General features: G+C 36.4%; 2 protein-coding genes across 6 annotated transcripts in view; both read left to right on the top strand.

Moving 5' to 3' along the window:
• The window catches only part of LOC141398713 (neurobeachin-like), a 906809-nt gene that overhangs the window by 745456 nt on the left and 140646 nt on the right, over positions 1-20707 (top strand). The window lies entirely within an intron of this gene.
• Positions 1-20707, top strand: part of LOC141398712 (uncharacterized) — a 116501-nt gene that overhangs the window by 19994 nt on the left and 75800 nt on the right. The window lies entirely within an intron of this gene.

Genomic DNA, 20707 nt, shown 5'->3' on the forward strand with positions numbered 1-20707 from the left:
GCTAGATTTTTTCGTAACTAAAGATTTTTTGTTGTTATCAAGAAGTTCTTGAGAATTTTGTGGAATTTGTTTGCTACTGAAATTAAAAGCTGAACATTCTTTGGAAACATTTGAGACTTAGTCTCAAATGAAATTAAAGTATTGTTTGTCAATGTACTTGAAAAAGTGCTTAATATGTGACATCGAGCTGGAAAGATTTTTTTCACTCTCAATATCAATGCATTTGAAGTTGTTGTTTAACGTAATTGAAAAAAAAAACTTGATCTGATGCTTCAGGGTGGGAACAAATATTTTAATTAAAATTTATTAATTTTCCAAGTGTGTTGGAAACCGTATGACTGCATGGAAATGCTCCTGAAAATATGCAATGGTATTGTGTTATACTGACCAAAATAAATAAAGTCGAACAAAGAGAAGAAATCAAAGCGCCAATGCCTTCTGTTCTATTGGAGCTTACATTTAGTTATGAGGAAATCTCCTTCATCTGCGATTTCTATCGATGTTTCTTTGCTAGGACTCGTTTAGTCATTTTCACAACATTACATACCTAGAGCAAGCGTTGTATTTAAATATTTAATTTTTATTTGTTTTAGTCGAATTCATTTTCGTTTATGCCACAACATTTCAATTTACTGCCACATAATTGTTTTGTATTTTACCATGGGCTTATTCACTTTTATTGATGCAGACATTGCAAATGCTGTATCGGTTATTGGGAGGTAACAATTCTTAACAGTTTGTGGTTGTATTTCATCTAAAGTGGGTTACTACTGCACAACTTAACAAGTATGTCTCAAAAGTTTTAAGATGCCAAGAGTTATGGAAAAACACTTATCAGATTTGTGGCCCAAATTACTTTTGGCAGAAATTTATAACTAAAAGTAGGTTTTAAAATGATGAAAATATGATATCAAGAAAGTATGCAATAAATAAACATAGACTAAATTTTAAATGCTCTACATAGTATATAAAAATATAAAATATAAAATTAAAATATTAAATATAAAATAAACAAGTAAAAAAGTATCAGTCGGCTTTGCCGACAGAGATATACCCTCAGCCTGTGTATATTGAAACAATTTTTTCCCAAAACACGTATGTATTTAGTGGGTTTTAAAAATTTTGGGCGTTTGAACCGACAAAAAAGTTGATTAGGATTAAATATCAAAAGTTATGCGGAGGAGATACTAAAAGGAATGGATCGACATTGACCGTTATGGAAGTGGATCTCCAGCCACTACATATGGTGCCGTAGGGGGGTTTTTACACTCTTCGGGCTGTTTGCTCAAGAAGTATGGACTTGCCCCTAAAAAAGCTCTTCCCTTCGTAATTGAGGCAGCGAATGCAAGTTGCTTCAACAAAAATCAAAGTGATTCGATATGAGGTCTTAAAGTGAACTTATCCGAAATTTTGTGTGGGAGGTACCGGATGGAGTAGACAAATATAGTCCATATTTAAACCTGATCCATATCTGGTAGATATATTAGGATGTGTAAAGTATCGACCAATTCGGCCACTCCCTTCAATAGTTACCGTACGAACAATTTTTCCGAACATTTTTGAACTTTTGTGGGGGAGGTACCTGAAGGAGTGGACCGATGTGGCTTATCTTCAAACTTAAACTATGTTTGGACAAAATATTACTAAGGCCATATTTTGGACCGAATCGGCAGATCCGTTCGAGAGTTATCTTGAGCACCAACCCCTCACACGGTGTCATAGGGGTTTTTTGCAACTTTCATGCTATATTCTCAGGAAGTATGGACTTGCCCCTGATGGTACTTGTACCGTCGTATGGAGGGCAGTGAATACAAGTTTCTAAACCAAAAATCAAAGCGATTCGATAGATGGCCCTAAACTGAACTTTTCCGAAATTTTGTGTGGGAGGTACCCGAAGGAGTGGACCTATTGAGACCATATTGGAACCTCATATTACCCTGGTAGAAAGTTTACGCTATACAAAGTATGGACCAAATCGGTCACTCCCTTCAAGAGTTATCGTGCGCACAAACTTTCCGAACATTTTCGAACTTTTGTGGGGGAGGTACCGGAAGGAGTGGACCGATATAGCCCATCTTCGAACTTAAACTAAGTTTGGGCAAAATATTACGAAAGCCAAAATTTGAACCGAATCGGTTCATCCGTTCGAGAGTTATCGTGCGCTCCAGCCAGCAGGACAGACAGACAGACAGACGGACGGACATGGCTAGATCGACTCCAAATTGTCTGAAACACATTTCGTCCAAACATACTTGGGGTCTAAAACCATTATTTCGATGAGGCACATTTTCATCGTATCAAAGTGTATATACCCTCCATAGCCTAAAGGCTGAGGGTATAAAAATATAAAATATAGAATATAAAATATTAAATATATATTACAAATTATAAAGTATAAAAAATAAAATATGAAATATAAAATAAAGAATATAAAATACATATTTACTTACCTGGCCCATTACAGAACATTTGTTCCGAACTAAGAAAAGATTTCCATTTCTCTCTGTTTATTGCTTCGCTTTTTGGAATACCGCGTCTTTTCATCTCTTCATCCACTTGTTTGCGCCATCTATTCCTTGGCCTACCAATTCTGCGGGCACCTCCAAGCGGCCCATATTTATACGGCTTATTAGCGGGTTCATCATCGCTCATTCTTATGATATGGCCTAGCAATCGTTGCATCTCTATACGTTTAACTATATGGATGTCGTTGTGGTTCATGCGACGTCGATATTCACCGTCAACGCAGATTGGTCCGTAGATCTTTCGAAGAATTTTTCCTCAAACACACCAAGCAGTGCCATGTCTGCTTGCGCAAGTACCCAGGCTTCGGAACCATACATCAGCACGGGTAATGTCAGTGTTTTGTAAAGCGTTATTTTTGTTTGACGAGATGTGGCTGTGGCGAATACAATTATTCTTTTTATTTCACAACTGATGTCGTTTGTTGTGTTTACGGCGGTGCAGAGGTAGACGAAGTCTTTTACTACATCAAATTTATAGGGACCAACTTCAACAGTTGGTCCGAGCGCAATGGACGCATTGCACGTCGACACCATCAATTTTTTCTTCCCTCCGTTTACCGCCAGACCCACTTTAGCAGATTCTCCTTCGGCCTTCAACTGATACCTTTCAGTTACTTTTTTTACTGATCGTCCCATAATGTCTATATCATCAGCATGCGCAAGTAACATGTGGCTATTGGTGTAGATTGTGCCACTTCTTTTGACGTTTGCCTCTCGTATAACCTTTCTAGCAGGATGTTGAAAAGGTCACACGAAAGGTTGTCTCCTTGTCTGAAACCTCTTTTGGTACAAAATTCTTCGGAGAGATTCTTTCCAATTTAAACTGAGGATCTCGTGTCACAGCCGGATGAGCTTTGCGGGGATACCAAATTCAGACATGGCTTGGAATACCTTTGAACGCAGCGGGATGTCAAAGGCTGCTTTATAATCGACAAAAGGTGGTAGGTGTCGATCTGCATCTCTTGGGTCTTCTCCAGGATTTGCCACAGGGTAAATATCTGGTCAATGGTGGACTTGCCACGTCTAAAGCCGCATTAGTATGGCCCAATTATCTCGTTGACCATAGGCTTTGGTAGTTCGCACAATATCCCTGACACGATCTTGTAAGCAATCGGAAGTAGACTTATGCCCCTACAATTAGAGTATACAGTCGTATCTCCTTTCTTGTGGACGGGGTACAGGATACTCATGTTCCAACTGTCGGGTACTCCCTCTTCCTGCCAGATGGTGCTAACTAGCTGATGAATACACCTTATCAGCGAGTCGCCTCCGGTTTTGAACAGCTCAGCTAGTAAGCCATCGGCTCCTGCTGCCTTATTATTCTTCAGACGGTTTATTGCTGTCTTTACCTCATCTTGGCTGGGCGGTGTACATTCAATACCATCTTCTGGAATTGGATCTGTGGTATCTTCGTCTTTTTCGCTCCTATTGGATACCAACAGGTCTGAGAAATGTTCTTTCCATATCCTGAACACACTATCTGTATTAGTTACCAAATTACCTTGCTGGTCTCTACAGGAAGAGGTGCCTGTACCAAAGCCATCAGTTTGATGCTTCAGTCTTTGGTCGAATTTTCGGACTTCATTCTGGCTCCTGTACATATTACTTTTTTCACACTCCCGCTTTTTCATCTCTCTCTTTTTCCTGCGGAAAAGACGTTTCTCCTCTCTTTATTTTCTCGATACCTCTCTCGTGCGCTACGCGTTGTTACGTATTGTAAAGTAGCCCTATATGCCGCATTTTTCTCTTCGTTAGCAGCACGACACTCCTGGTCATACTATGGATTCCTTGGTGGTGGTCTCTGGTATCCAAGTGTGGATTTTGCGAATGTTTGCAAGGTGTGGGCAATGCTTTGCCATTGCTCTGATATGTTATCGGGATGAGGAGTGCTTTGATTAAGTAATTGGGCTAGTTGTGTGGAATATGCTGTGGCTCTCTGTAGTGGAATTCTGTATTTCATTTTTCGGGTTACCGACAAATATCGGTAATATTAAAATGCTTATAATTTCGGTAATTAACGAAATTTTTCGGTAAGTTAACAACCAAACTAAAGGTGTTGATAAATCCTACTGATAGCAACAGTGTTGTCAACTTTTATTGGTACTTTTTATTCATAATTTTGCGTTTTAATGTTACCGATTTCTGTCGGTAACTCAAAAAATCAGTTACAGAATTCCACTACTGTTGTGATTGCAGCTTACCAATGTCTAGCTTTCGTGTTGTGTCTGTTCGTACTTTGTTTGCTACGTTTAACCGGTTGCGTACCTTTGCTGCAACAAGGTCAAACGAAAGCACATCCAACACGCTCGATGAATGTCTTCCATCTATCACAACGTGATCAATTTGATTTCTTGTTTTCTGATCTGGGGACAACCAGGTGCACTTATGGATGTCGAGATGTTTAAATCTGGTGCTGCTAACTACCATGTTTTTTGCCGCTGCCAAGTCTATCAGCCTCAAACCATTGTCAGATGTTTCATTGTGGAGTCTGAATTTTCCTACTGTTGGGCCAAAGATATTTTCCTTTCCAATTTTGGCATTAAAATAAAAAAAAAAATAATTTTAATTTTATGGGCAGGACAATGGTCATATGTTTCTTCTAAGCGCTCAAAAAATATATCTTTGGTCTGTTCGTCCTTGTCTTCAGTGGGAGCATGAGAGCAAATAAAGCTAATGTTGAAGAATTTTGCTTTTCATCGAATTGCAGAGAGTCTTTCATTCACTGGGGTGAAGCTGGAGACCATGTGTTTTAACCTCCGACCAACTACAAATCCGCAACCAAACTCATGCTTTATATCATGGCAGCTATAATACAGTGCGTCACCTTTAGGTGTTGTTGTGACGCCTTTCCCATTCCATCGTACTTCCTGTGTGGCAGTAATGTCGGCCTTGTACTTTTCAAGTACGTCTGTCAATGGGTAAACTGCACCTTCTCTATAAAGAGTGCGAACATTTCAGGTGCAGATTCGCAGATCATGGTCCTTAAAACGTTTGCGGGGTTTGTAAACTTTAGAGGGATTTGTGTTTCTTTTCTTTCGTTTTTTCATAGTAGGCTGTTTTTTCTAGGTTTTTTTCTAACGTTCTTAAGGGTGAACGCGCGGCAAATGTTAGCTCACTACCTTTAAGGGATGTTAAAGGCAGCTATCCCAGGTGACACCACGGGGAGGTCAGTGTCAGGTCAGGATCGTTCCTTGGTATCTCTCATCCCCTACGTCACCCAGAAGAATATAAAATGTAAAAAATAAAATAGAATATCTTATTATATAAAAGAGCTTAGTGATAAGTGAGTGAGTGAGTGAGTGAGTGACAGATCATCGCCCAGACGAAACCGCTGAAGCTAGAAAGCTGAAATTTTGACTGTGGGTTGGTGTCGGTGTGTAGGGGTGAGATAAGGCTGGGTTTTTGGAAATTCGACCTAGAAGGGTACGAAAAGTACTAAAAGGTACTAAATATGGTACCCTTTGTATTACGCAAACGGGAAGAGCTAGAATTCTGAAATTTGGAATGAGGGTAACTGATGGAGATTTAGAAAGATGTACCAAAGGGTTATTGGAAATTCGACTTATAAGTGTACGAAAAGTTACTAAATTTGGTACCAATTGTATATTTTGAGCGGATATAGCTACAATGTTCATATTTGGTATGGAAATCAAGGTTGGGAAGTGGTGTTGATATAAGGAAATTATTTTTGAAGTTCGTACTTATGTGTACGAGTAGTACTAAATGGTACTAAATTTGGTACAATTTGAATTTGGTTGAACGGATTGAGCTGAAAACATGAAATTTGGAATTTAGATTACCATTGAAGCGTACGATTGAGATATGGGTGTACTTTTGGAAATTCATGCTTATGTGTAGGAAAAGTACTAAATTGTACCTAATTTGGTACAATTCGGATTTATATAGACATGGAAACCTGAAATTTGGAATTAAGATTACTGATGGAGTGAAGGATTGAGGTAGTTTTGGAAATTCTTACTTATGGGTACGAAAAGTAGTAAACGGTACTAAATTTGGTACAAATTGAATTTGGGTGAACGGATAGAGCTGGAATCCTGAAATTTGGAATTTAATTACTTTTGTAGTGTATGATTGAGTTAGTCTTGGAAATGTATACTTATGGGTACGGAAAATACTAAATGGTACTAAATTTGGTACAATTTAAATTTAGTTGAACGGCTAGAGTTGGAATCCTGAAATTTCGAATTAAGGTTACTGATGGGGTGTAGGATTGAGGTAGTTTTGAAAATTCATACTTAAGGGAACGGAAAGTACTAAATGTACTAAATTTGGTACAATTTATATTTGGGTGAACGGATAGAGTTGGAAGCCTGAAATTTGGAAATAAGATTACTTATGGAGTGTAGTATTGAGGTAGTTTTGGAAAATTCATACTTATGTGTACGAAAATTACTAAATGGTACCAAATTTGGTACAATTTGGATTTAGATAGACATGGAAACCTGAAATTTCGAATTAAGGTTACTGATGGAGTGTACGATTGAGGTAGTTTTGGAAATTCATAGTTATGGGAACGGAAAGTACTAAATGTACTAAATTTGGTACAAATTGAATTTGGGTGAACGAATAGAGCTGGAATCCAGAAATTTGGAATTAAATTACTTTTGGAGTGTAGGATTGAGTTAGTCTTGGAAATTTATACTTATGGGTACGGAAAGTACTAAATAGTACTAAATTTGGTACAATTTAAATTTAGTTCAACGGATAGAGTTGGAATCCTATAATTTCGAATTAGGGTTACTGATGGAGTGTAGGATTGAGGTAGTTTTGGAAATTCATACTTATGGGAGCGGAAAGTACTAAATATGGTACAATTTATATTTGGGTGAACGGATAGAGTTGGAATCCTGAAATTTCGAATTAAGGTTACTGTTGGAGTGTAGGATTGAGGAAGTTTTGGAAATTCGTACTTATGGGTACGAAAAGTACTAAATTTGGTACAATTTGGATGTGAGTGAACGCATAGAGATGGAATACTGAAATTTGGAATTAAAACTAATTTTGAAGTGTAGGATTGAGGTAATTCTGAAATTCGGACTTATAAGTACGGAAAATACTAAATTTGGTATAAATTACATTTGTATGGAGAGATAGCGCTGGAATCCGGAAATTATAATCTATATATATAAAAGAGCTTAGTGATAAGTGAGTGAGTGAGTGAGTGAGTGACATGTATATCATCGCCCAGACGAAACCGCTGAAACTAGAAAGCTGAAATTTTGACTGTGGGTTGCTGTCGGTGTGTAGGTGTGAGATAAGGCTTGGTTTTTGGAAATTCGTCTTAGAAGGGCACGAAAAGTACTAAAAGGTACTAAATATGGTACCCATTGTATTAGGCAAATGGCAAGAGCTAGAGTGCTAAAATTTGGAACGAATATCAATGATGGATAGTTAGAAAGATGTACGAGAGGGTTTTTGGAAATACGACCTCTAAGTGTACGAAAAGTACTAAATTTAGTACCAATTGTATATTTTGAACGGATTTAACTAGAAACTTGGAATTTGGTATGGAAATGAAGGTTGGGAAGTGGTGATTATAAAAGGAAATGGTTTGTGAAATTAGTACTCATGTGTCGAAAAGTACTAAATGGTACTAAATTTAGTATAATTTGGATTTGGGTGATAGGATAAAGCTGGAAACCTGAAATTTGGAATTAAGATTACTGACGGAGTATTGGATTGAGATATGGGGGTAGTTTTGGAAATTCGTACTTATGTATACGAAATGTACTAAATGGTACTAAATTTAGTACAACTTGGATTTGGGTGAACGGATAGAGCTAGAAACCTGAAATTTGGAATTAAGGTTACTGTTGGAGTGTAGGATTGAGGAAGTTTTGAGAATTCGTACGTAAGGGTACGAAAAGTACTAAATTTGGTACAATTTAGATTTAGATGAACGGATAGTGCTGGAATCCTGAAATTTAGAATTAAGATTACTGTTGGAGTGTACGATTGAAGAAGGTTTGGAAATTCGTAATTATGGGTACGAACACTACTAAATGGTACTAAATTTGGTACAGTTTGGATTTGGGTGAACGGATAGGGCTGGAATCCTGAAATTTGGAATTAAGATTACTGTTGGAGTGTAGGATTGAGGTAGTTTTGGAAATTCGTAGTTATGGGTACAGAAAGTACTAAATGGTACTAAAGTTGGTACAATTAGGAAGTGATTGAACGGATAGGCTTGGAAACCTGAAATTTGGAGTTAAGGTTACTGTTGGAGTGCAGGATTGAAAAAGATTTGGAAATACGTAATTATGGAGGATGAAAATTCATACTTATGGGTACGGAAAGTTTTAAGTGGTACTAAATTTTGAACAATTACGATTCGGGTGAACGGATAGAAATGAAATCCTGAAATTAAGATTACTCTTGGACTGTAGGATTGAAGTAGTTTTGGAAATTCGTACTTATGGGTACGAAAAGTACAAAATGGTACTAAATTTGGTGCAATTTAGATTTGGATAAACGGATAGAGCTGGAGTCCTGAAATTTTGAATTAAGATTACTGTTGGACTGTAGGATTGAGTAAGTTTGGGAAAATTATACTTATGGGTATGAAAAGCACTAAATGGTATTAAATTTGGTACAAATTGGATTTGGGTGAACGGATAGCGCTGGAATCCTGAAATTTGGAATTGAGATTACTGTTGGAGTGTAGGATTGAGGTAGTTTTGGAAATTCGTAGTTATGGGTATGGAAAGTACTAAATGGCGCCACATTTCATACAATTAAATTTGGGTGAAAGGATAGCGCTGAAATTTGGAATTTAGATTACAGTTGGAGTGTAGGATTGAGGAAATTTTGGAAATTCGTCCTTATGGGTGCGAAAAGTATTAAATTTCGTTTAATTTAGACTTGGTTAAACGGTTAAACCTGGAATCCTGACATTAGGAATTAAAATTATTGTTAAAGTGAAGAATTGAGGTAGTTTTGAAAAATCGTACTTATGGGTACGAAGAGTACTAAATGGAACTAAGTTTGGTACAATTTGATATTGGACGAACAGGTACTGCTGGAATCCTGAGATTTGGAATTAAGATTTTATTGTTATTGTGTATAATCGTCAGTGTAGGGTTGAAAGATGTGGTTGTCAAAATACGCACCATGGTACTCAATTTTTTGTTGGGTGTAGGGACAGAGCTGGAATCTGCATTTTTAGAGTTAGAGTGAGTATTGGTGTGTAACGTTGGTATATTTAGGAAAGTATTAAATGTTGTATCGGGTGTAGGAACGGGGGGAATTCTAAAATTTGTTCTTAGAGTCACAGTTGGTATGTGGGGTTAAGTTATGGAGATGGTTTGTGAAATGCATTCTATAAAAAGTGCTAAATGGTACAGAATTTGAAATAATTTGTTATTGTGTAAAGGGGTTAGCAGGAATTTTTGAAATTTTAGGAGGAGGTTTCGGAAAATCGTTATTATGAATTTATATGTAAATTACTATAATTGAGTTTGGGGGAACTGATAGAGCTGGAAAATAGAATCTCGGTTGGTATAAATGGTTGATATAAGAATGTAATTTTTTGAAGTTATACCCAGGTGTATGAAAAGTACTAAATTTGGTACGATTTTGTTATTGCATGAACGATAATATAAGGAGTTTTTTTAATGCGTACAAATTTTGAAATTTGGTATGAGGGTCGTTGATGGCTGAAATGATATTGGAAATACCTACTATTAGTTAACGAAAAAGTACTAAATGGTATTGAAATTTGGAATTAAGATTAATGTTGGAGTGGACGATTTAAGTAGCCTTATATTTACGAAAAGAACTAAATTGTACTTAATGTGATAAAATTTGGATTTGGTGAACGCATCGAGCTAAAATCCTGAAATATAGAATTAAGATTACTGCCAGAGTGGAGTCATTAAAATTCGTACTTTCGTACGAAAAGTATTAAATGATACTAAATTTGGTATGTTTTTGATAATTTTTGAAACTATTACCTATTTTAAGTACTAAATTTGGTACCGTTTCGGTGTTGCATAAAGGGAAATGGCTGGAATTTAGAATTTTTGTATTAGGTTCTGTGTTAGTGTTTAGATATTGAGCTTGTGTTGGAAATACGGAAATACATTTTGATATCACAAATTCCGAAATTACAACTACTTAGGTTGGAAAACGTGGATACAATTTATAAACTACCCATACCGTTGTGAAACGTGAACTGGAATTTAAAGTGTTGACGTGTAGGATGCGATAAGGTATTTCTTTTTGGAAATTCGAGCGGTATTTAAATGAAATTAAATATCAACTAAAATAGGTATGTGTACATCAAAATTTTTAGTGTTCACCATTTTCATATTAAATATTGTTTATTTGTATATCCTTCCTTTCCGCATACGAAGTAGCGGGCATTTTGCTAGTATGTAATATAATGTTGAATTAAAATACATATCGTCGGAGTCATGCTTAAGTGTTCAATACGCATTTTTCCCGTTTTGATGCTTGGAGCTGACTGAAGAAAATATTTATATTTTTCACAAGATGTATTAGTAATAGTATATAGAACATCTTTGCAAAAAGTTAGAGACATATCTGTTGGAATAAAAAAGTTATAGAGAAATTTTTAAAAATAGAATTTTTGTCTAATTTTTCCATATCCCCACTTATTTCCCCATCTTTGCCGCAATAAATTCAAACCTTCTAAATCAAAAATTAAAGTTCTGATTTTTGAAATATATTTTTAAATTAAAATATTGATTTCACACCTGAAATGAACTTAAGCTTTCGGACCGAAAGGTGGATATCTCGGAAACTAGAGCAGATAGGAAAAATCAAAAATTCTGAAAGAGCAAACGCGAAAACCCTGAAAACCACCTTTATCTCAAAAAATCAAAAATGGCGTATGAAACACTTTAGCATGACACCGACGATATAGCAAATATTTCAGTATTTCTTTATTATTAAATTCAATTCTATACCTCACTTTAAAATCACTTTGTCATGTGTAAAATTTAACCTCATAATTTCATTCCATATTGGAAAATGTCTATCCCAACTTTTGGTTTAGTATCTAGTGTCTAATCGAAATTTATTACAGACATATTCCATTAATTATTTTTTGCCAAAATCAATATTCGTTTTATTGATTTTTACCACAGATATACATACACATGTCCAAAATGTTTTACCAACACTCTAAAGCCCAATCTATAAATGTGCAAATTTATGATATTGTCTATTCGAAAGTGCCACAATTTTTGAGTATTGTCCTTTTAGGTCTGTCTGTATGTTCAGGCCAATAGTGATTTCAATTAAATGTCTGTGGTAGAGAGTTAGTAACAGAGGTTAAAAGGGATTGGTATGATAATTGGTACAGGAAATTTACAAATATTTGGAGAATTTGATAATATAGGGCAATATGTAGTTATTTATGAGTAAATGGGTTTATGATTAATCAATTAATTTAATTATTACATTGTGTATTGAAATAAAGTATTCATGTTTTTGATTGTTTGAGTTGGAATATTCCCCCAATGGCTCAACTTCGTTTATTACCCTCTATTACAGAGAGTAATGTTTTTCAAAACGAACTGACAGTGTTTCAAAATTTTACCGATCGCTACCAATATCTTTATTTCATCCCGCCGAAGGGAATTATCAATTGGATTCTCAGTTTTTGAAATGATGCCTTTTTAGCGAAAAACTGAACTCTTTAAGTGGTTAGTATTCCCTCTGTAATAAATGAAGTTGAGTCATTGGGGGAATACTCCAACTCAAGCAATCAAATGAGATTGAATCTTCAACAATAAACAAAACAAACAAAAACAGCGGAGGCACGCGCAGGGGAACTTTGTTTAAAACAAAATTCCAACAACAAACTCACAGGCAACTATGGTGATGTTCTTTTCAACTCACAGAATTCGATAAATTCTTAGTTGATACGTGCTGACATGTTGCAGAATATTTTGATTTTGGTGTTTCTTTGGAAAAGCCGAGAAGTGAGTGTGATTCTCATTCATATGGGAATACTAAACACTTAAGAGATCGGTATTTCGCTAAAAAGGCATCATTTCAAAAATTGAGAAGCCAATTAATAGTTCCCTTCGCCGGGATGAAATCATGATATTGGTAGCGATCAGTAAAATTTTGCAACACTGTCAGTTCGTTTTGAAAGACATTACTCCTTGTAATAGAGGGTAATAAATGAAGTTGAGCCATTGGGGGGAATACTCCAACTCAAGCAATCAAATGAGATTGAATCTTCAACAATAAATAAAACAAACAAAAAATAAAGTATTCCTGATAGCGTTACTTTTAAATTTAGATGCTAAGCTTTAATCCTGAATTATGTTCGAAGGACCAAAAACATACAATATAAATTTTGGAATACTTTTAGTACCAGTGAATGCATTGTTTCTCAGAGCTTTCGGGCATACATGTCAAAAAGCATGGATTTCCCACAAAAAAAATGAACATTTCAAAACGATATCCCTACAGCGCTTAACTTAAGCTTCTGTGTCTGAAGATAAATTGGAATTCAAATTGGAAAATTTAATTTTAGCAAAGACACGAACCAAAAACAGCGCATTGTACAGATCACTTCTAGGGCTAAATTTAAATTGGAATTTAATGACAAAATTTAATTTAAGAATGAAACTATTAATGTCTTTATAATAATTGAACAATATTTAACTGAATTAAAGGAAACTGTAAATATGTATTTAGCATACAGTTTTATTATATTAATGAGGTTTGTTTAAACGATTAAATAATTATATACGTGTCAAAAAAAAAAAAAATGGAAAAAATTATTTTATATACCCACTACGAAAGCTGCTAAAGGGGCCCCCACTAAATAATAGGGAGGGGTTCGTCGACGGAATATTTTTTTTTCTGGATAGAGCATCGAATGACCATCAAGTCCAAGTCTTTCAAGAAATTCTTAACATTTTAATTTTTTGGAAAAAAAAAATTATTTTATATACCCACTACGAAAGCTGCTAAAGAGTAATTACTTTGGGGCCCCTCAGCAAACAATGGGGAGGGGTTCGTGAACGGAATATTTCTTTCTGGATAGGTCATCGAATGTCCATCACGCCCATGTCTTTCAAGAAATTCTAAATATTTTTAGATTTTGGAAAAAAAATTATTTTATATACCCACTACGAAAGCTGCTAAAGGGTAATTACTTTGGGGCCCCCAGCAAACAATGGGGAGGGGTTCGTCGACGGAATATTTTTTTCTGGATAGGACATCGCATGTCCATCAAGCCCATGTCTTTCGAGAAATTCTAAATATTTTCAGAATTTGGAAAAAAATTATTTTATATACCCACTACGAAAGCTGCTAAAGGGTAATTACTTTGGGGCCCCCACTAAATAATGGGGAAGTGTTCGTCGACGAAATATTTTTTTCTGGATAGGGCATCGAATGTCCATCAAGCCTATGTCTTTCAAGAAATTCTAAATATTTTCAGATTTTGGAAAAAAATTATTTTATATACCCACTACGAAAGCTGCTAAAGGGTAATTACTTAGGGGCCCCCACTAAATAATGGAGAGGGGTTCGTCGACGAAATATTTTTTTTGGATAGGGCATCGTACGTCCATCAAGCTCATGTCTTTCAAGAAATTAAATAAAATATTTTTTTTTGAGAAGACTTTTCTATAAGAAGGGCTTCTGCTCTTCTATGAGAGACCATCAGTTTTTTTTATAAAAAGGTCTCCTGCTCTTCTATGAGATGAGCTCCTGCCTTTCTATAAAAAGGTCCCCAGCTCTTCTATGAGCAGACCTTCTGCTCTTGTATAAGAAGACCTCCTGCCCTTTTATATGCAAACGTGCTGCTCTTCTATGAGAAGACGTCCTGTTCTTGTATAAGAAGACCTCCTGCTCTTCTATAAGAAGAACTCCTGCCCTTCTATATGTAAACGTCCTGCTCTTCTTTGAGAATACGTCCTGCTCTTCTATGAGACGAGGAGGAGGTCTTCTCTTCTATAAGAAGACCTCCTGGCCTTTTATATGCAAACGTGCTGCTCTTCTATGAGAAGATTTTCTACTCTTCTATGAGAAGACCTCCTGCTCTTGTATAAGAAGACTACCTGCTCTTCTATAAGAAGACCTCCTGCCCTTATATATGTAAACGTGCTGCTCTTCATACGTCCTGCTCTTCTATGAGAAGACCTTTTGCTCTTCAAGGAGAAGACATCCTGCCCTTCTTGAGGGGACCTTCTGCTCTTCGTCCTGCTCTTCTATAAGAAGACCTATTCCTCTTCTATAAGGACTCCTGGTCTTCTATAAGATAAATTTGAATTAAAAACTTGATTATTTTTGTTTTGTCTTTTTTTTCTTTAAATACATTCTATGCCATATGGTCCATAGTGTCCAAAAACCACTTTTCCAAACAAAATGTTAAAAAATTACTTTTGATTATTCATATAGTGGTGGGCTTAAGTGTATATAAAATCGGAAAAATATATTTTTCAAATCAAAAACAAAAAAGAAGCACCGAAATGGTTAGGGACAATTAAGGAACGTGTTTCCACTTAAAATTGATGTTTATCATCATTTTTTCTTCCAGTTTTCTAAATTCTTCTTACCTCAACATACTTTCCCCTTCTAATAGCCACGAAAATTCGTTGAAAGCGCAAAAAAAATCAATTCTTGTCCACCAATTCGCATATGATATCAGTTAGAAAATCGAAAACAAATTTGTACAACTCTAAAACCATTTGTGTGTGTATGTATGTGGCTTTATACCATTACAAATACAACTATAGTCCTCGACATCAAAATGTCGGTTCCCATCACAATAAATCCCCCTATCAATATATGTATGTACTTGTATTTGTATGTGGCGAGGTATTATGTAAAAAACAGTTTGGTTACCAGCTTTTGCAAATTTCGGATTCTTTTTTCCTTGCCATCATCGTTTCCTCTTGCTCCTATCAAATAGCATACGTTAGTCATGTGGTTTTACTTAACAATAATCGTATATACAAATGGGGATTTTTTTTTTCGGGGACTGACTGTCCGCCTATCTGTCACGTTGCCTGTGGCGGGATGTTTTATTCTATGTTGGATTTGTTGGCCATTGCATGACAATATTGTTTTTTTTTTTTTTTTTTTTTTTTGCAATGGAAGGGGGATTTATTTTCTCGATTTTTGCCTTTTTGGAAAATGAATTCTAACCAGTTTTTGCTTAATACAGGATTTCATATGAAACTTTTAACATGAGCGGTTTTTTTGTTAAATTGTGGGGATGGATACTTTATTTTTGGTATTTTGTTATTTAAAGCCTCTAGCATTATAGCTGTTTCATCATCATCACCTCACCGGTATGAATGATGAAAGTTGGGTGGTAAAAAGGGAAATCATTCATTCAATCTATTTACTCAATATGGAAATGTTGGTAGGTATTTTGGGGTTTTTTTCTTCTCTCCACTTCAACTGTCAATATGTTCGATTATATTTTTTAATGGGGAAAATGTTATAGCACTTTGATGTTTTATGGATTACAGTTTTCACTTTGGGTTTTTGCCTAAATTTGGGGGATTTTGTAAATGTTTTTTGTATTTCAAGGCAACTGATATTTTTGCTTTCAAAATTTCTCCCCATTATTACATAACTACCTATTAGATATTTTTCCACGAAGCACACAAAAATAACTAACTTTGACATTTTGCAAAATAATCATAACAAATTGATATTACCGAATATTTATTGATTTTTGTCGATTTGTCCTCCTGCTGCTCCCCTCATGGTGCTGTGTACAAATTCCGTTCATAATTTCCATATTATTCATGGTATAGAATCGAAAACGAATAGGTAAACAAAAAAGAAATTGAAAAACAATTTTTTCTTGTAATCCTCCTCCAACCATCATATGCGAGAGTTGCTGACACTTGGCGCATAAATGGTGGTATGTTGCCAGCTTTACAATTCCTCCCTGGGTATGTGGTAAATGTGGTATTTTCCACTTTTCGAGATTTTCTAGTGATTAATAATTGACAAAGACAATTCGTTGGAATCGAAGTCATTTCAGAGCAAACTGCTTCTTTATCTGAGTATTAAATGTTTATTTTAAAATGCGGTTCATTCCTGTGCTGATATTTAGATTTATGTTTCTTGGATAACTTTGTGAATAAAATGGCTTCATGGAATTTTGTTTATTTCATCTCAGGGAAGCGTTGGTATGTGGGCAAATTTTTAATGGAAGACCTTGACGTAAATTTATGAGAAACGTAAATTAAAGAATTTTCATAAATATGACAAGTGAGGGAAATATATTTCAAATTAAAGTGTAGACATTTTTATATTCTACTTACTGTGAATGGTATCTTAAAGGAAAACCTAAACCATGGATAAGCGGGTTTTCCGTACATTCATCATGTATGCACTAAATATAATTTTTTATCAAGGTTGTAGATTTTTATTATTGTAAATACCCCTCAGTAATGTTGGTGACATTTCCTGAGTATTTAAGCCATGTAAAACTTATCTACAAGTGCTGTCTTAAGACACGCCGTTCGGACTCGGCGATAAACAGTAGGTTCAATATCACTGAGCTAATATGAATCGGGGTGCACTCATTGATATGAGATAAGTCTCCCTTGTCACATCTGGGATGATTGTGGAACTATTATATATTATATCGGTTTGGAAATTAATTTGCGAGACAATTTTGGTTGTGTCTCCGACCTTACCTACTTTTTTAGGACCAAAAGACTTGACCACGCCCACTTTTTAAAATATGTTACATCTACAAAATCTACAGGGATGGCCTCCGTCAGATTTTGATGAAATTTGGAATGTGTGACTGAATTCTGCCTAGAAATAAATGTTTTACTTACTTACTTAGCTGGCCCATTACAGAACATTTGTTCCATAGACCGAACTAAGAAAAAATCTCCAATTCTCTCTGTTTCGTGCTTCGCTTTTTGGAATACCGCGCCTTGTCATCTCATCATCCACTTGTTTGCTCCATCTATTCATTGGCCTGCCAATTCTGCGTGCACCGCCATGCGGCTCGAATTTATACGCTTTTTTAGCGGGTTTATCATCGCTCATTCTTATTATATGGCCTAGCCAACGCAATCGCTGCATCTCAATACGTTTAACTATATTGATGTCGCTGTATAGCAGATACAGCTCGTGGTTCATACGACGTCGATATTCACCGTCAAAGCAGATCGGTCCGTAGATCTTTCGAAGAATTTTTCTCTCAAACACGCCAAGCACTGCATTATCTGCTTGCGCAAGTACCCAGGCTTCGGAACCATACATCAGCACGGGTAGTATCAGTGTTTTGTAAAGCGTTATTTTTGTTTGACGAGTTGTGGCTTTGTTTTTAAACTGCTTACTTAAGCCAAAGTAGCATCTGTTGGCCAATACAATTCTTCTTTTTATTTCACAACTGATGTCGTTGTTTATGTTTACGAAGGTGCCGAGGTAGACGAAGTCTTTTACTTCCTCAAAATTATAGGAACCAACTTCAACAGTTGGTCCGATCTCAATGGACGCATTGCGCGTCGACACCATCGGCTTGGTCTTCTCGCCGTTTACCGCCAGACCCACTTTAGCAGATTCTCCTTCGACCTTCATAAAGGTATGGGTTACTTCTTTTACTGATCGTCCCATGATGTCTATATAATTAGCATAAGCAAGTAACATGTGGCTATTGGTGTAGATTGTGCCACTTCTTTTGACGTTTGCCTCTCGTATAACCTTTTCTAGCAGGATGTTGAAAAGGTCACACGAAAGGCTGTCTCCTTGTCTGAAACCTGTTTTGGTACAAAACTCTTCGGAGAGATTCTTTCCTATTTAAACTGAGGATCTCGTGTCAGTTAAAGTCATTTTACCAAGCCGGATGAGCTTTGCGGGGATACCAAATTCAGACATGGCTTGGAATACCTTTGAACGCAGCGGGATGTCGAAGGCTGCTTTATAATCGACAAAAAGGTGGTAGGTGTCGATCTGCATCTTTTGGGTCTTCTCCAGGATTTGCCGCAGGGTAAATATCTGGTCAATGGTGGACTTGCCAGGTCTAAAGCCGCATTGGTATGTTCCAATTATCTCCTTGACCATAGGCTTTAGTCGTTCGCACAATATCCCTGACACGATCTCGTAGGCAATAAGGAGTAGACTTATGCCCCTATAATTAGAGCATACAGTCTTATCTCCTTTCTTGTGGACGAGGCATGGGATACTCAGGTTCCAATCGTCGGGTACCCGTTCTTCCTGCCATATGGAGCTAACTAGCTGATGCATACACCTTATCAGCGTGTCGCCTCCGGTTTTGAACAGCTCGGCTGGTAAGCCATCGGCTCCTGCTGCCTTATTATTCTTCAGCCGATTTATTGCTGTATATACCTCATCTTGGCTGGGTGGTATACATTCAATACCATCTTCTGGGATTGGGTCTGTGGTATCTTCGTCGTCTTCGCTGCTATTGGATACCAACAGTTTTGAAAAATGTTCTTTTCATATCCTTAGCACACTATCTGTATCAGTTATCAGATTACCTTGCTGGTCTCTACAGGAGGATGTGCCATCAGTTTGATGTTTCATTCTTTGGTAGAATTTTCGGACTTCATTCTGTCTCCTGTACATCTCGATTTTCTCACACTCCCGCTTTTCCATCTCTCTCTTTTTCCTGCGGAAAAGACGTTTCTCCTCTCTTCTTTTCTCCCGATACCTCTCTCGTGCGATAAGCGTTGCCACTGATTACAAAGTAGCCCTATATTCCGCATTTTTCTCTTCGGTAGCAGCACGACACTCCTGGTCATACCATGGATTCCTTGGTGGAGGTCTCTGGTATCCAAGTACTGATTTTGCGGCGGTTTGCATGGAGTGGCAATGTCTCGCCATTGTCCTGATATGTTATCGGGACGAGGAGTGCTTTGTTTAAGCAGTTGGGTCAGTTGAGTGGAATATGCTGTGGCTATCTGTTGTGATTGCAGCTTACCGATGTCCAACTTCCGTGTTGTGTCTGTTCGCACTTTGTTTGCTACGTTTAATCTGGTACGTACCTTTGCCGCAACAAGGTGGTGGTCAGAGTCTATGTTTGCACCTCGGAACGATCGTACATCCAACACGCTTGATGCATGTCTTCCATCTATCACAACGTGATCAATTTGATTTCTTGTTCTTTGATCTGGCGACAGCCAGGTGCCCCTATGGATGTCGAGATGTTGAAATCTGGTGATGCTAACTACCATGTTTTTGCCGCTGCGAAGTCTATAAGCCTCTTACCATTGTCAGATGTATCATTGTGGAGACTGAATTTTCCTACTGTTGGGCCAAAGATATTTTCCTTTCCAATTTTGGCATTAAAATCGCCTAGTATAATTTTAATGTCATGGGCACGACAACGGTCATATGTTTCTTCTAAGCGGTCATAAAGTACACCTTTGGTCAGTTCATCCGTGTCTTCAGTGGGAGCATGAGCGCAAATAAAGCTGATGTTGAAGAATTTTGCTTTTATTCGAATTGAAGCAATAATTTCAATAAAAATTCAAATTATTTTCCTTTCATAGCCAAAATCCTCTTGCTCATAACAATTTTGTAAAACCACTTCCTCATACAGCCAATATTGCATTACACTGCATATTTCTCGAAATATGTAAATTCAAATTCTTGGTGAAGAAAGAAAAAAATAAATAATTTGCTTGTTATTGACATGCAGTTGTAGTATGTATCTGCATTAGATACTTATAAGATTTATCTTATACCCATTTTTTTCTTCTTGCAATTTCCGCCAGCCACCACATGGAGACGCTAACAAACTAACAACATTACCGAAATAAACCCCTGATTTATATGTTCACAGAAGCTCTGTGCACACTTTGGCAACATATAAAGATGCTATTCTTTCCTCTTGGGAGGATTGTAGAAGTAAGGGTAAGGGTGTTTTTACTTTCAAATCAGAGTAAACGAAAAAAAAATGTGTCAATATTGTTATGTGCAGCTTCAATTCAATTTTGCTACCATTGCTAGTTTCGTTTGTTATATAAACATTGACGACAAAGCTCAATGTGTTTTTTTTGTATTTTCCTTTGGAGAGTTTTCAAAGCAAATTTCCAAATTGAAAAACTGACGTAAATAGATGCAGAAGAGTTGTTTTTTTTTTTCTTCTTAATCAAAATAATAAATAACAGAAGCACCAAAATGGAAGCATTTTAAAAACTCTATTGCATACTTTCGGGCATACA

The sequence above is a fragment of the Musca autumnalis genome, unplaced genomic scaffold (assembly GCF_047663935.1).
Source record: "Musca autumnalis isolate F117 unplaced genomic scaffold, ASM4766393v1 scaffold_3, whole genome shotgun sequence".
In the NCBI taxonomy this organism is placed as follows: Eukaryota; Metazoa; Arthropoda; class Insecta; order Diptera; family Muscidae; genus Musca; species Musca autumnalis.